This window comes from Balearica regulorum, chromosome 9, assembly GCF_011004875.1.
Source record: "Balearica regulorum gibbericeps isolate bBalReg1 chromosome 9, bBalReg1.pri, whole genome shotgun sequence".
NCBI classification, from domain to species: Eukaryota; Metazoa; Chordata; class Aves; order Gruiformes; family Gruidae; genus Balearica; species Balearica regulorum.
In genome coordinates this window covers 20,701,975-20,714,760 of record NC_046192.1, presented here as the reverse complement: position 1 = coordinate 20,714,760, position 12,786 = coordinate 20,701,975, and the positions used below count along the sequence as shown (strand labels likewise).

The following is a 12,786-nucleotide window of genomic DNA, read 5'->3' as shown; positions in this document are numbered from 1 at the left end:
GGTTCACACGCTGCTGCACACATTAACACAATCCTAAACAGTACAGATTTATTTTTTAAATTAAAGCTATAGCTTGGTATAGCACTGTCTCATGTTATCTAGAAAGCTCTGTGAAGCTCTGTGCCCTAGTATCAGATATCAAACCACAACCTTAAGAGAACAGCATACGTTCATGTTTTGCGTGATCGTTTGCTTTAGTTCTGTTTAGCATCTTTCACATAAATTCTATTACAAAACACTAGGTTGCAAAACAGGGAGGTTTCATACAAGAACAAAACAATAACAACTAAATTTAATTGCACACTTCAGAAGATGAAATAAGTGACAGGTCTGCATCCAATTAGAGGAGAGAAAAATTTTGGCGGAACTTAAAAAATATCATCTTGATTAGCAATACTATGCATACTTTCTAAATGGCAAGTTCCAGGCACTTGGGAATTGCATTAATCTGAGCATTGATATTCTCAGACAGTTTTAAGTACAAAACACAATCACTGCATTATCATTCTCCCTCAGTATTTACATTCCATGAGCAAGCATTGCACATTGAGCTCGGAGATTTTGAATTTCTTACTAGTTTGATGAAACTTTTTTAAAGTGCCTCCTGAAACAAAAAACAGTAAATCAAATGACTATGTCTTCAGTGACACACCAGTCTTAATTTATGACTCTGGCAGAGAAGCCAGTAACTGAGGAAGATCTACAATGCATTGCATATTATGGTGGGGTTTTTAGGATTTTTTAATTTCTTACTTCACCTTCAAAAATCTTATATTCATACATTTTGTGGCATTTTTAAAAGTTGCATAATGGTCTAGGAGAGAACTATGCGCAGTTCTGTATTGAAAAATATTTTTGCAGAGTTTTCTAATGAGGTATTTGAGTCCCAGATTTTTTAGAAACTGTTTGGAAAACTAAAATATTTGGACAAATTAAACACTAGATACACTAGTACTCAACTAAGCAACATGAAGATATAGTTGACTTTCATTATCCAACATAAATATAACAGATGACATTTGTAGCCAAAAATTTTCTACTTAAGATTTAAATGACCTGAGCAGTCTATCAAGACCAACTTTTCAAGCACTTGGGGGAAAGGGCTAAACAAGAGCTACAGCACCAGCTATTTGCTGAACTACTTTAACAATACAGAATACAGAAAAAGACATCCCTGCAACCTGAAACTCAATTTTTTCATGATTAACAGATGAAAGATATTATTATATATTACAGCATTTGTTCTCAACATATGAAATCTGTATTTTTCTTCTACATTATCTACTGTAAAACCTGCTAATTTTAAAGAAATAATACATAATTCAATATTGCCTATATTTTGCCATATTAGGCAAACAGCAAAACATATCCATGTATTTATGATCTCCTCCTTTTTCCTAGCCCCCTTTTTCCAAGATAAAAATCAGTCTGTTCTTTGGAAACACAAATTAACTTCACCACACCTATCATGCTTAAGAATCACAAACAAACATTGCAAAAACCAACTGAAGATTCCCATCCCCTTAAAAGACTTTCAGGATTGAAAGGGGTTTGTCGTGTGGTTTGTTTCATTTGAATTTGTTGATATGGTTATTATCCCTGTTAACATTACTTCAGGCTTTCCCCACCTTTAACCGGTAATTACATCTACTATATCTGACACTTAGTTGCCAGATTAGCGACCATCTTTTACATCATTTCCAATATTTCCAGTAGAAGTCAAAGAGGAGTTTTAGGTTTTCCTCTGCACACCCTTTGACTGTGCAGGCTCATGTGCCCCAGTATTCCCACTACTCCCCACAAGAACTACCAAAAATCTCTGGATCCTCTCTTTATACTCAGGGAGGTATATGAAATTCTGGAAAGCACATCGACTGCTCTTGCAGTTAACTCTGTAGGTGAGGCACGGCAACCCCTAGGAACCAGAAGGAGCTTGCGCTGACAACTGGCGAAGGAGGAAAAACACCCAGCTACCACAGGGAACTGCTTCTCACCCAGCAATCCTCGGCTCAGATTCTCAGCAGAGAACGGATAAAACATTTTTCAAAGCAGAGACCAAGCCAGAATCCAGAACTCCACTGAATACATAAAACCCACCAGACTCAGGCAGTTTTCATCTCTCCCAGTGCTTTTATGGTGGGTTTTAGAAGTTGATTACCTGCCTCCTCTCTCTAGACCATTTTCCCGTTCTTTTCCCTTCACGTTTCCTAATACTCTCTAGGTAGCAGAGAACAGCTACTATTCTGTTGTTTCAGAAAATTATTATATATATTTAAATTTAAGCAATTTTTTCCTCAACTCATACTTAGCTTTGAGATCTACTGTGCTCCTATTTTAGGACTGAAAACCGGCCCAGAAAATCTTGTATTTTCCAGGCTACAAGAATCAGTCCATAAAAGAAAACATGTCTATTCCCAAACTATATAATTAATAGGACGGAACAGATCAGAGACTTATTTTGCATTGGTTCAAATAATATTACAGCATAAACTAAACTTGCTGTCTACCAGATAAAAGCAATTTGGATGCTTTTCAAGATTTCTAACAGCGACCAAAGGAAAAATGAACGATGATAACCTCAGCAATTAGTGCAAATTAAAAAAAGCAGCAGATTTTGCAAAAATATCTGGATGCGGAAGCCAGCAATACCTATGAAGTATGACACAAAAAGCATCTAATGACTCTGCACTTTTTCTACAGACGGGGAGTACCTTCAGATTTACCCGTCACAACACTCAGGCACTGCACCCAAGTCGTAATCCCTTGCCACAAGACAAATTTATGGAATGTCAAAACAAGTTCTAGATAGGTATAGAAATAAAAAAAGAGACAAGAGTTTCCCTACATATTCCATAATCCTGGAAACTGCCTGTTGCTGCTAGCTGTACAGACTTTTAAGTCCAAACTGCTGGGTTAGTTGATGCTGTTGGGACGACAGAAGCATTTTGAACACCCCAGTGCACAGGTCAACGTGCCGCCTGCATTGCTAATCCCATTATTTTCAGGGCCAAGTCTGTCCTTGAGGACCCTCGGCAACAAAGAGCTAGAAGGGGCACCCTGGCTGCCAGACGGTCTCCCCGCGACCTACACCCACAGCTGCTCTCACAACTTGCAGCAGGGCTGTAGGTCCCGCGGGCTCCCTTCGGCGGAGCCGTGCCAGAGCTGGCGGCACCGGGAACTCGACGCTGCCGACTCTCCAGGCGCCTAAAGCCGCCCGCCTCGCTTCTCGCCCCCCAGCCTGGGGAACCGCCGGGGGGACGAGCCTCTCCCTCCCTTCCGGCACCACCTCCGGGGAGCCCTCCCGAAGGCCACGGAGGACCAGCCCTGCCCCGGCACCAACCGTCCCCGCGGAAGCTGGGCGCGGCGCCGCGGCATGTCCGCGCTCCGAAGCGGCGGGGACGGGAAGCCGGCGATACCGCCCACCCCGGCCGCTCCTGGCGGACTCCGGCACCCGCAACCCCGAGGCGGGACCGCGCCCCTCACTCGCCCGCCGCCTCAGGGCGGCGCCCCAGCGGGCCCCCTCCACCCGCGGCCGCAGCCGGCGCCCCGGCGGGAAGCGCAGCCCCGGCGGCGGGGCTTTACCTGCTGGCAGGGTCGCAGCGGTGCTACCAGCCGGGCTGGGGCCGCTGCTGGCGGCGACGCCCGCGGCCGCCTCAGCTCTCACCCCCGCTGCGGCTGGGCTCTCCCCACCGAGCACCGCCCACTCCCCCCCGGCGCTGCGGCGCGATGGTGCCGCCCATGCTCCCCCCCCCCCCGCCCGCGGGATGGGGCCGCCCGCGAGGGGCGGGGCGGGGGCCAGTGGGCGCGGGGCGGCTGCGGCGCTCCCGGGCGGCCCCGCCGGGCTCTGCGGGGGCGCGACGGCGGGCAAAGGCGGAAGGGACGCCGGGGCTTCCCGCCGGCGCGGCCCCGCGACCGTCCTCGTGCGCGGGGACCTCCGTGCCCACCCGGCGCCGGGTCCGCGCTGAGGGGCGGTGGAGTCGAGCCCGCCCCCAGGCTCCGCGGCCCGAGCGGCGCCGCCCCAGGCGGGAAGCGCGCTGGAACGTTCCGCCCGGCCCCGAGCGGCCGCCGCCCGCCTGGCCGCAGCCCCTCTCCTCCGCCCCGCGTGCGGTGGGGCAAGGCGCGGGGGCGGCCGCCGCTGCTGCCGGACCAGGAAGTGAGGCCCGCGGCCGCCCCCCCCGCAGCCTGGCCATGCCGCCCCGCCCCGCTCGGCCGAGGGTCCCCAGCGCCGGGGCGGGGAGGGGGTGCCGCCGGCCGCCCCGCGGGACCAGCCGCCGCCCTGAGGCGTCCCCGCCGAGCCCCGGGGGATGGGCAGAGCCACCCGCCGGCCGGGCTTCGCGCCCCCCCCCGCCGGCGAGGACCCGGCTCTGCGAGCATCCTCCGCTCCGCCGCGGCCCGGGCGGGAAATACCTGCCGGCTCGCCGCCGCCGGGTAACGGTCCGCGCGGGTGTCACCGAGCCGCCGCCTCCATGGCGCTCGGTCGCGACGGGAGGAGCTCCTCCCCCTCCCGCATGGACCCAGCCAACGTGACGGGCCGTTGCCATGGCTACGGAGCGCTGACGTCAGAGCGCTTAAAGCGACAGCGCCTCGGAGGTCCCAGTGCCGAGGCCTGCCGAGCCCGCCGTGGCCTGGGGCGGCGGGGCGAGGCCGGGCTCCCTCGGCCGCAGCAGGGCGACCGCGTTTGGGGCGGGGAGAGCCGCAGTGCCCGCGGAAGCCCCCTGTGAGCGCCCCAGAGCCTGACGGCACCGGGCACCCCGGGGGAGAAGCCGTCCCCGGGTAGCGGCGGCTGTACAGCCGTACGGCCGAGTGCCGCAGAGCCCGCGGCGGGCCGGGCGGCAGCAGCAGCTGGGCTGAGGGCTGGCAGCCCGTGCGGGTTCCGTTCCCTGCAGCCGGCAATGGCTCTCGCCTCCTGGCGGGGCGGCTGGTGGGGGCTGCGGGCCTGTCCGGCCTGGCAGGGGGTGGTGCGGACCAAAGGGCGGAGAACAGGCTGGCAAAGCACAAGGCATCGCCTGGGGGGGTGGCTCAGCGCCTGCTGCCAGGGCGGGTGCTGGTGCACAGAGCTGGCCACCAAATGGGTAGTGCAGCTGTGGCCAGAGCTTCTCCTTTACACGAAGCCAAGGGGAGCAGGAGTTGTCTATAAAGCCTTTCACCTCCCGAGCATCCAAATGGCTGCTTTCCAGTGGCCCCCCAGTATTCGATGGCCGTGTTGCCTTGCTCTGCTGGAGCGGCCTGGGGAGGAGCATGAGGGCCTGGCCTGGCCTGGCCAGGAGGTGTAGGCCAGGGCTGCAGGGCCCCTGTGGAGCTGCTTACAGGTGTTAGGAAGTGATACAGGTGAGGCCCCAAGCTCCGCATTTTCGGCTACCTCCTCATGAGCAGCCCTGGCCTCTGTGCACCTGATCAATAAAAGTTGTATCTCGCCCTCAGTGCCCAGTGGGCTGGGGTGTTTCTCTTTGATTAGTAGCAAGGAGTAACCGCTGAACTTTGCAGATCACTAACAAGGTAGAAGTGATGTGTGTGAACGGATGCTCAAATCTCTAGTATTCCTCACAAAACTGCGATCCTACATCCCTCAGTGGTGCACCTATCCTTATCCTGACACATGGAAAGCAGAAAGACCATCAGAGGCTGACTGCCAAGGTTGTAGCAGTCTCAGTGTGGATCCGTCTGCTCTTCCATGTCTCCTGCTAAAATTACAATCAAATTGCAAAACTACAGTCACAGCCAACGTGAGACCTGAGACTATATTAATAGCTAATTTGTGGCATGCTCCAGCCACACCTTCTCCGAGTCTTGCCTGCTCCACTGACCTTGACACCACAGGGACGCCTCTGTAGAAGTCATTGCCTCGGCACAGCCAACATAAGCAGCCCTGGTCAGGACTCCAACACTAAAGATGGGATGCTTGCATCATCCATCTTCTCAGCATGGGTGTGCCACACCATCAGCACCACGAAGTTTCAAGATTTTCATAAAATATTTTACATGAGTATCATAACTACTGCGGGTAAAGCAATCTTTGAGCTATTAGTATATTACTGATAAATGGCTCCGTGTTAATGGTAGTACATACTGGAACATACAGTACATACTGTAATGAAACAGCTCATTGCTTATCTCAAATCCATTTAAAAAAAAAAACTTACGCACTTTCCTTAACTGACTCGAACCTATTATTTTAATAGCTTTGTCCTGGTTGCAAAGCCTATATTGTGCTTTCCTGCACTGCAATACATCTGTCCTCCATTTATCCAAAGGACAGATGTCATTCAGCAATATGTTTACTTTGCATTTAATGAGTGATCACATAGCAAAAATCAACAAGGAATTAGTTTGATTTTGTGAACCATACTTGAAGAGAAAAAAAACTTCCTCAGAGTCACTGTATCACTATATAAGTTGCTTAACGTTTTATAAAAGGGAGAAATCAGCACAAGGATAGTTCTCCCTTAAACTACGTTTGTTCCCTTACATTTTTCTTAATTCAATCTTCAGATCTCTGAGTAGTGATTACTGACAAGATATGGTCCCAGAATGAGCACATCATTTCTCATCTTCTGTTTTGAAACAGCTCTGGAAAATAACAGGCAGTAAGCAAAGCCTGAGAAAAGTTCAGATCGTATTTAGGCAGTTACATATTATGAAATTATCAGTCTTTGTCCTTCCAGTGGAGCAAATTAAAACATTTTATAACAAATACATAATTTATCCTCATGACTCATTTGGGAGACAGGGACGTTTCTTCAGTTGCAGACTGGGAAAACGAAGCACACAGGACATGGTTCTCAGCAGGGGAACTCATCTTGCAGGAGTGGCATTGCTGCAGCTGTGGTGGTCCAAGGCTAACAGCAAAGCAAAGTTTGCAAGGAGGAGTATCTTTTCTTAGATCAACGGATACAAATAAAAAAACCTGCTTCTCCTTATAAAACTCATCTCACCTACTGTGTAGTCTGTTTAGTCATTTACTATATGAACAAGTTACGAATTCCTAATGAAACAGAAATCCCCAGTCCTGCTACTGGCAATATTTTACAACCAGTTTTTGTCCAGTTCTGCTTCTGATCACTGGTTTCATATGACAAACCCTATGCTGCAAAATCAGAGCTACCCCTAATGAAGCTATTCTCATGCCAGTTCAGCAATATGCTTCGTATTATTTTAGAATTTATATAAGGAATCAATTTGTTCTGCATTGGAAGAGAAAGGTTGAGATACAGTGCCAGACGAGTTTTAAAATCAATATCTAGATCAGCTTCTCTAACATGTTCTCTTTGAGTTATGAGTTACTACAGCCAACACAGCAACTTCGGTTTCTGATAGATTAAATGCTACTGGAGGCCCCCAGTGCTTGGATTCCTGCCCAATGAGTCTGAAACATCTCCAAAGGGAAGGTAGAGGAAGGGAACCTGTTTGGAGATTGTGCTGATTGAGCTGTAACTGAAAACCTCAGTTCTCAGTTTTCAGATAGCTCCAGCAGACCCTAAACACCCTTTTGATGGAAATTTTGTGAAACACTGTGTGTTAGGACAGTGAACGGGTACTAGGAAGCAATGAGACATTTTCTAAAAAACTCCCCAGTCTTGGCAGGGCCAGAGAATAGAAGGCATAAAGATGGACAGGCACATGTATAATCTAAATGGCTAAAAATACTGCTGAAGTCTATGCATGTCTTGTCTTGGTTCCAGAGAAATGCAGAGTTCTTTGTCAGCCTGGTACTTTCCATGTTCCAGAAAGCCCCCACATTTCATCAGCCCATTATCTAATTCCTTCCCAAAACACTTCAGGATATACATGAAGTAATCATGTCACTTCAGGAGACAGATAACTAAGAGACAAAGATCCAGTGGGAATCCCCTCCACTGGCGTAACTGAATCATACCAGCCCTTTGACTGACTTTAGGAAAACAAAAGAAAAAAATAAATTTCTCACACAGACTTCAGAATTAATTTATCAATGTAACAATCCACTTTCTTGACACCTCTGTAATGGCAACACTGGTTTCCTTTCATCATTGTTTTTTTCATTGGTTAAATCAGGCCACTCCTGCAGTATGTACACTTTTGCTTTGTCCTCATTCTTTATGTCTGACAGCATTTGTGCTACTGCAATCCATGCAGCTATTCAGGTGAGATACAATAATCTACATCTTTTTCCCCTTACATTTCCATCTTTCTCTTCAGATCTAGGAATTAAAATGGTGATTAACCCCTTACTAATAAGCAAGCAATCTCACATCATTCTTTATTCAAGCCTTATAAAGAACCAGAGACTTAAAAGTTCACTTAATTTACTGATATATTTTAATTACTCTGTTAAGCAGGATTACACGTATTATCTTTATATGCTATATACATGACAGGAAAGCATGTCTTGCTTCATATAACCCTTCCTCAATTCATTCCTAAATATGAAAGCAAAGGTTTTACTGCTTTACCTTCAATCTCCTGTTTTCATTCTTACTGAAGTCTAACATTCATTCATTTCAAGAACCCTCCACTTGCTCAACCGCACAACTGAAGCGCGAGAGATCATCTTTTGTCATTCTGTCAGTGGCTCTGCTTACATATGGATGACCTTTCACAGCACCAAGGAGCGGTGATCTCTCTGCATACCAGCTGATGCCCTACATGAAATGCATCTAAGGTGGCAGTTTAGTTCACACTATGTACATGTCTCTCTAGAAATCCAAGAAAGAATGCATATGGCGACTGCACTTTCTGCTCACCATCGTCTCTGGTCTTTGGATCACTGTTTAATTCGGCATGTGGAGGGGAGTATCCTTGCTGTGTTTTACTAGTGTCCTTCTGCTACCAAAAACCAGTGAACTTCAGTTTCTAGGGCTGCCAATCCAGCATAATTCAGTTCCTTTTATATCCACATGCTTATTCTCTAATATTTAATTCAAATAAAAAATCAACGAAAGAGAATGTAAGGAGAAACAGTAATAACATTTTTCTTGTTATTTAGGAGACTGAAGAAACAGTGGATGTCAGAGAGTGCATTTACTTTTTGAGGTCCAGTAAAACAGCGGATCAGGCTGCACAGTTGGATCATTGTGCAGCTACAGTTTTCAGTCTGGATTCCTGACTCTAGAGTGAGCCAGGTGACTCATCCTTTAAAGAGAACTGAACAATCACTGAACACCATTTAAATAGAAGAAAGGGGAGTGGCTATATATGCATAGATGCTTTATGTGTGGCCTATACGTATGCATGTATTTATGAGTAATATATATTAATATTTCTTTCAGACAAAATGACGAAGGATACTCATGGAACCGCTGAAAGTGCTCATCACAAATGAACAGCAACAAAAATCAAACAGGCTGAAAAAGCCATTTGATCTATACTGTTCTCTTCTAAGACCAGTTGCAACACCAAGAGATCAGTAGCAGGTTTCCTGTGCTTACTGTAATTTGCAAGGTGTTTCACCAATGTTTAAGATCACTAAGTGAGGCAAAAGGCAATGCCCATATTAATCACCGTGCTTCTGCAAGTTCTCTGATGCCGCAGTCCAACCCACTTGCAATAATGGCTGAGAAAACTCTACAGTGTGTTTTGGAAATTCTTTTGATTTCTTCTAGAGGGGGAGAGGAGTAGGCAAGCAGAGGAAGGGGAATCTGTATTTAAAACCTACACAGAAAAATTTAAGAGTCTGCCTACAAATCCCAGACTCAGGGGATGAAGCCTCACATCAGCTGTAATTCTCTGGCAGCAACTTTGCTTGAAATGGCCAGGGAGAAGAAGGCTCCTTTCTACCAAGGGTGTGGGTGTGGAATTGTAATAGACGCTTCCATAAACTGCTGTCTGCTCAAATGTCATGATGTTGGCTTTCTGCCCCATTTTCAGCTGCAGAGAACAGCAGATGGGAGGGGCAGAAACAATGAAGATCCCTTTTTAACTCTCAGTTTGAAAAATCTCCCGACCCTTTTCAGCCAAATAGATCTTCTCCTAACTCTTATGACTGGTATTTTCTAGATGCTGCTTTAGAAATTACAATTACTTTACCGTATACCTAACCTAATCCTAAACCCCAAGGATTTTACTGTATGTGTAATAGGGAACAGACAAGGACTAGTTAGCTGCACGTAGGACAGCAAGTGATCACTTTTTGAGAGTTTTCAGTTACTTTGTCAACAACTGAAGAGCGTAATGTACATTAAAGTTGTGTTCCAGGTATAAAGTGGAATGAGTGGAGACAAAAGAGAAAATGTGAATAGTCATGAAGGGAGCTTAACAAAGCATTCAATAACTGACATGGGTAGCAAAAGAGTGGAATTACGAAGAAAGAAGTATTAGAGAAGTATTAGTTTGTTCAGTCCATTCAGAGATTGTTTGGCCCTTTTATGGAACAAGATAGGAAGTCAACTGAAGAAGCATGATCATGTCCATTAATTAGCTTTAGAAATTCTTACAAATATAAGCAAGTTTCCAATCACAACAAAATCAAACTACTTTTCACATTTTTAACGAAAGATTCTTGCATTCCACTGCTACCCAATATCTTAGAAAATAATAGGTGTAATATTGTTTATTTCATGTATTTGCATAGCGCCACCAACAAATGAAGGTATTCACATAGCCAAAGCCCACGGTACATAAATACAATACAGTCCCACTGAACACAGCTCAGTGCTGTTAACTGCAGACAGCAGAATGCCAAGCTATCAGGTGTCACGCTGGCAAACACTTTGGTGAAGATCAGTAAACGAACTAAGGATTTAACTCAGTGAGTTGCAGTTGCATTATGGTAAAGATGGCAAAGGGTATTTATTCCTCAGTTTTGGAATCTATGCTAACGTTCAGGGGTAGTGCAGCAAGAAATTTTCACTACACTCAAGTGTTGCATGTTAGGCTAATTACAGGTGTATTTCACCTGCCTCTGAACTTTAAGCTTATACTGAGTTGTCAGCAGTATTACTCAAGCTTGCAATTTTTAAGTTTTGCCATTTAACTTACAGAATTTTTGGTACCTGAAGAGTTTTATGGTCATGAATGAGGAAATCTGATACAAGAGGCTGGGTTTCCAGGTCTACAGAGAGACAGAGACCATTTTTAGTAAGCTTTTCAACACACTACTGCTACTGGTTCTTAACCTGCATCTGCATCAACATTGTTGCTATGACCCCAGCCATTCCTGAGGGAAAAGGGGTTTCAGTTACAATGAATTAATGATACTGGAAATGGCACCATGGCCTAGGCAGAGAAATGACACTATTTCCATTGTTACCTGCAACACTTTTATAAGACTGTAAAGTAATATAAAATTATACAGCAAGTGTGCCCTTAACAAACTACTGTGCCCTGTTGGTGGATGGTTTATCCACATTAAATCGGGGGGAGGGAATAGAGACAACATTTAAGTTTAAGGAGAGAGCAATACATACTTTCTGCAGTGCCAGTTCAGATCTGTACTATAACTGTGTTTCACTAGTTACTAGGATTTGCTTCTTCCATATTACATCTGTTAAATGGGCTGAAGAATCTAGAATGTTTTCAGATTTTTTACAATTTGAAGGCTAAGATGTCTATAGTGGTTTGGATGTGTGCATCAATGATGACTCAACAGTTGGACCTAATTCAGGAAAGGAAAATGAAGAACAGAGGCTTACTGGGCTTAATCAACTCATAGACACTTTAAGGAGCACATGGAATAAAATACTTGGTTTCATTTGTGTTTTCCTTCAGTAAATAGCACTAGTAGATGCACAGTTCTTTTTTGACAAAGATTTTAAACTGTTCTTCAACTATGAGTCTCTTTCTGTGGGAAAGTAAGGCACAGAGTGGTGTAAACAGCTTGCCAAGCAACCAGTGGCAGAGCCAAAATCAGAATTCAGATTCCCTGCCCACCTGCCTTCCTTCTACCCTTGCTGCTGAGCAAGTTCCCCAACATGAGAGCTTTTCAGATGGAAGAACATTCGAGCAAACAGAGGAGTGAAATAAATATAAGCAAAGTGAAAATGACCGGTACGAGAGTCCAAATAAGCAAAATGCAAAAAAACAAATAGTAAAAACATTATAAAATAAAAATAGAGATTACAATAAAGAACTAATTGCCATTTTGACACATGACTGCTAATGGTGTGTTAATGGTTTTCCTCATATACACAGGGCTTTAGTCCAAAACTCTGAATGAAACCCTTCATGCTCTTCCATGTATCTTTTACCAGAAGATATAAATCAGTGCTCCTTAGCAAAGGTGCTTCTTATTTTTGTTCATTTTGCTTGCCTGTTTTCACTGCATGTCATTTCAATGCTGGGGAAAGCATCAGCTTGACAGCTTTGCAGGCTACCGTTCTCTCTTTGCAGAGACGGGAAGGATGTGTGGCAGTGGAGGAAGCTTGCTACAGCAGCACTCAGCTGCATGCCTCAGCTCAGTTCTGCCCCGAATGAACCCGCTGGCACAGCTCCGTCCCCCCTTTGCTTGCGAGAGAGTCAGTTAGGGACAACGCAATACTGGTTTCTGTGATGTTTTTTCTGCTAGAAACTGGACTCAGGCACAGTTGACATCATCCATCAGATACTGTTAACATGGTAGGAGTTTCTAGTCACTAATGACCTAGGCTGGATTTGACTAGGCAACATGCCATAAACAAGAAAACCTCCCTAAACCATTACCAGCTCCTTTGAACCATTCAAACCTCTGTAATGCTGGCAAAAAAAAAGAGGCACTTTTTAAAATAAAGCTTCTCACAACTGACAGAGATGCAGTCGCCCCCGCACACACCTTATTCACTCACTGTACTGAACTGGCATTCCTTCAAGAGCTGGGAAGGGCCCAGAGCTGCTAAT

The 12,786-nt window shown here is 46.0% G+C and overlaps 1 protein-coding gene across 3 annotated transcripts in view; it reads right to left on the bottom strand.

Moving 5' to 3' along the window:
* GNB4 (G protein subunit beta 4) overlaps positions 1 to 4,551 on the bottom strand; it is a 30,579-nt gene extending 26,028 nt beyond the window's left edge. Inside the window, exon 1 of one of the 3 annotated variants that reach the window (XM_075761518.1) lies at positions 4,408 to 4,551. The gene's annotated coding sequence lies outside the window, so the exon portion shown is untranslated. Of the gene's footprint in view, positions 1 to 3,340; positions 3,422 to 3,582; positions 3,719 to 4,407 lie in introns of those variants that run through there. The other 2 variants (XM_075761519.1, XM_075761521.1) reach the window with 2 other exon arrangements.
* Between the last annotated feature and the right edge of the window lie 8,235 nt (positions 4,552 to 12,786).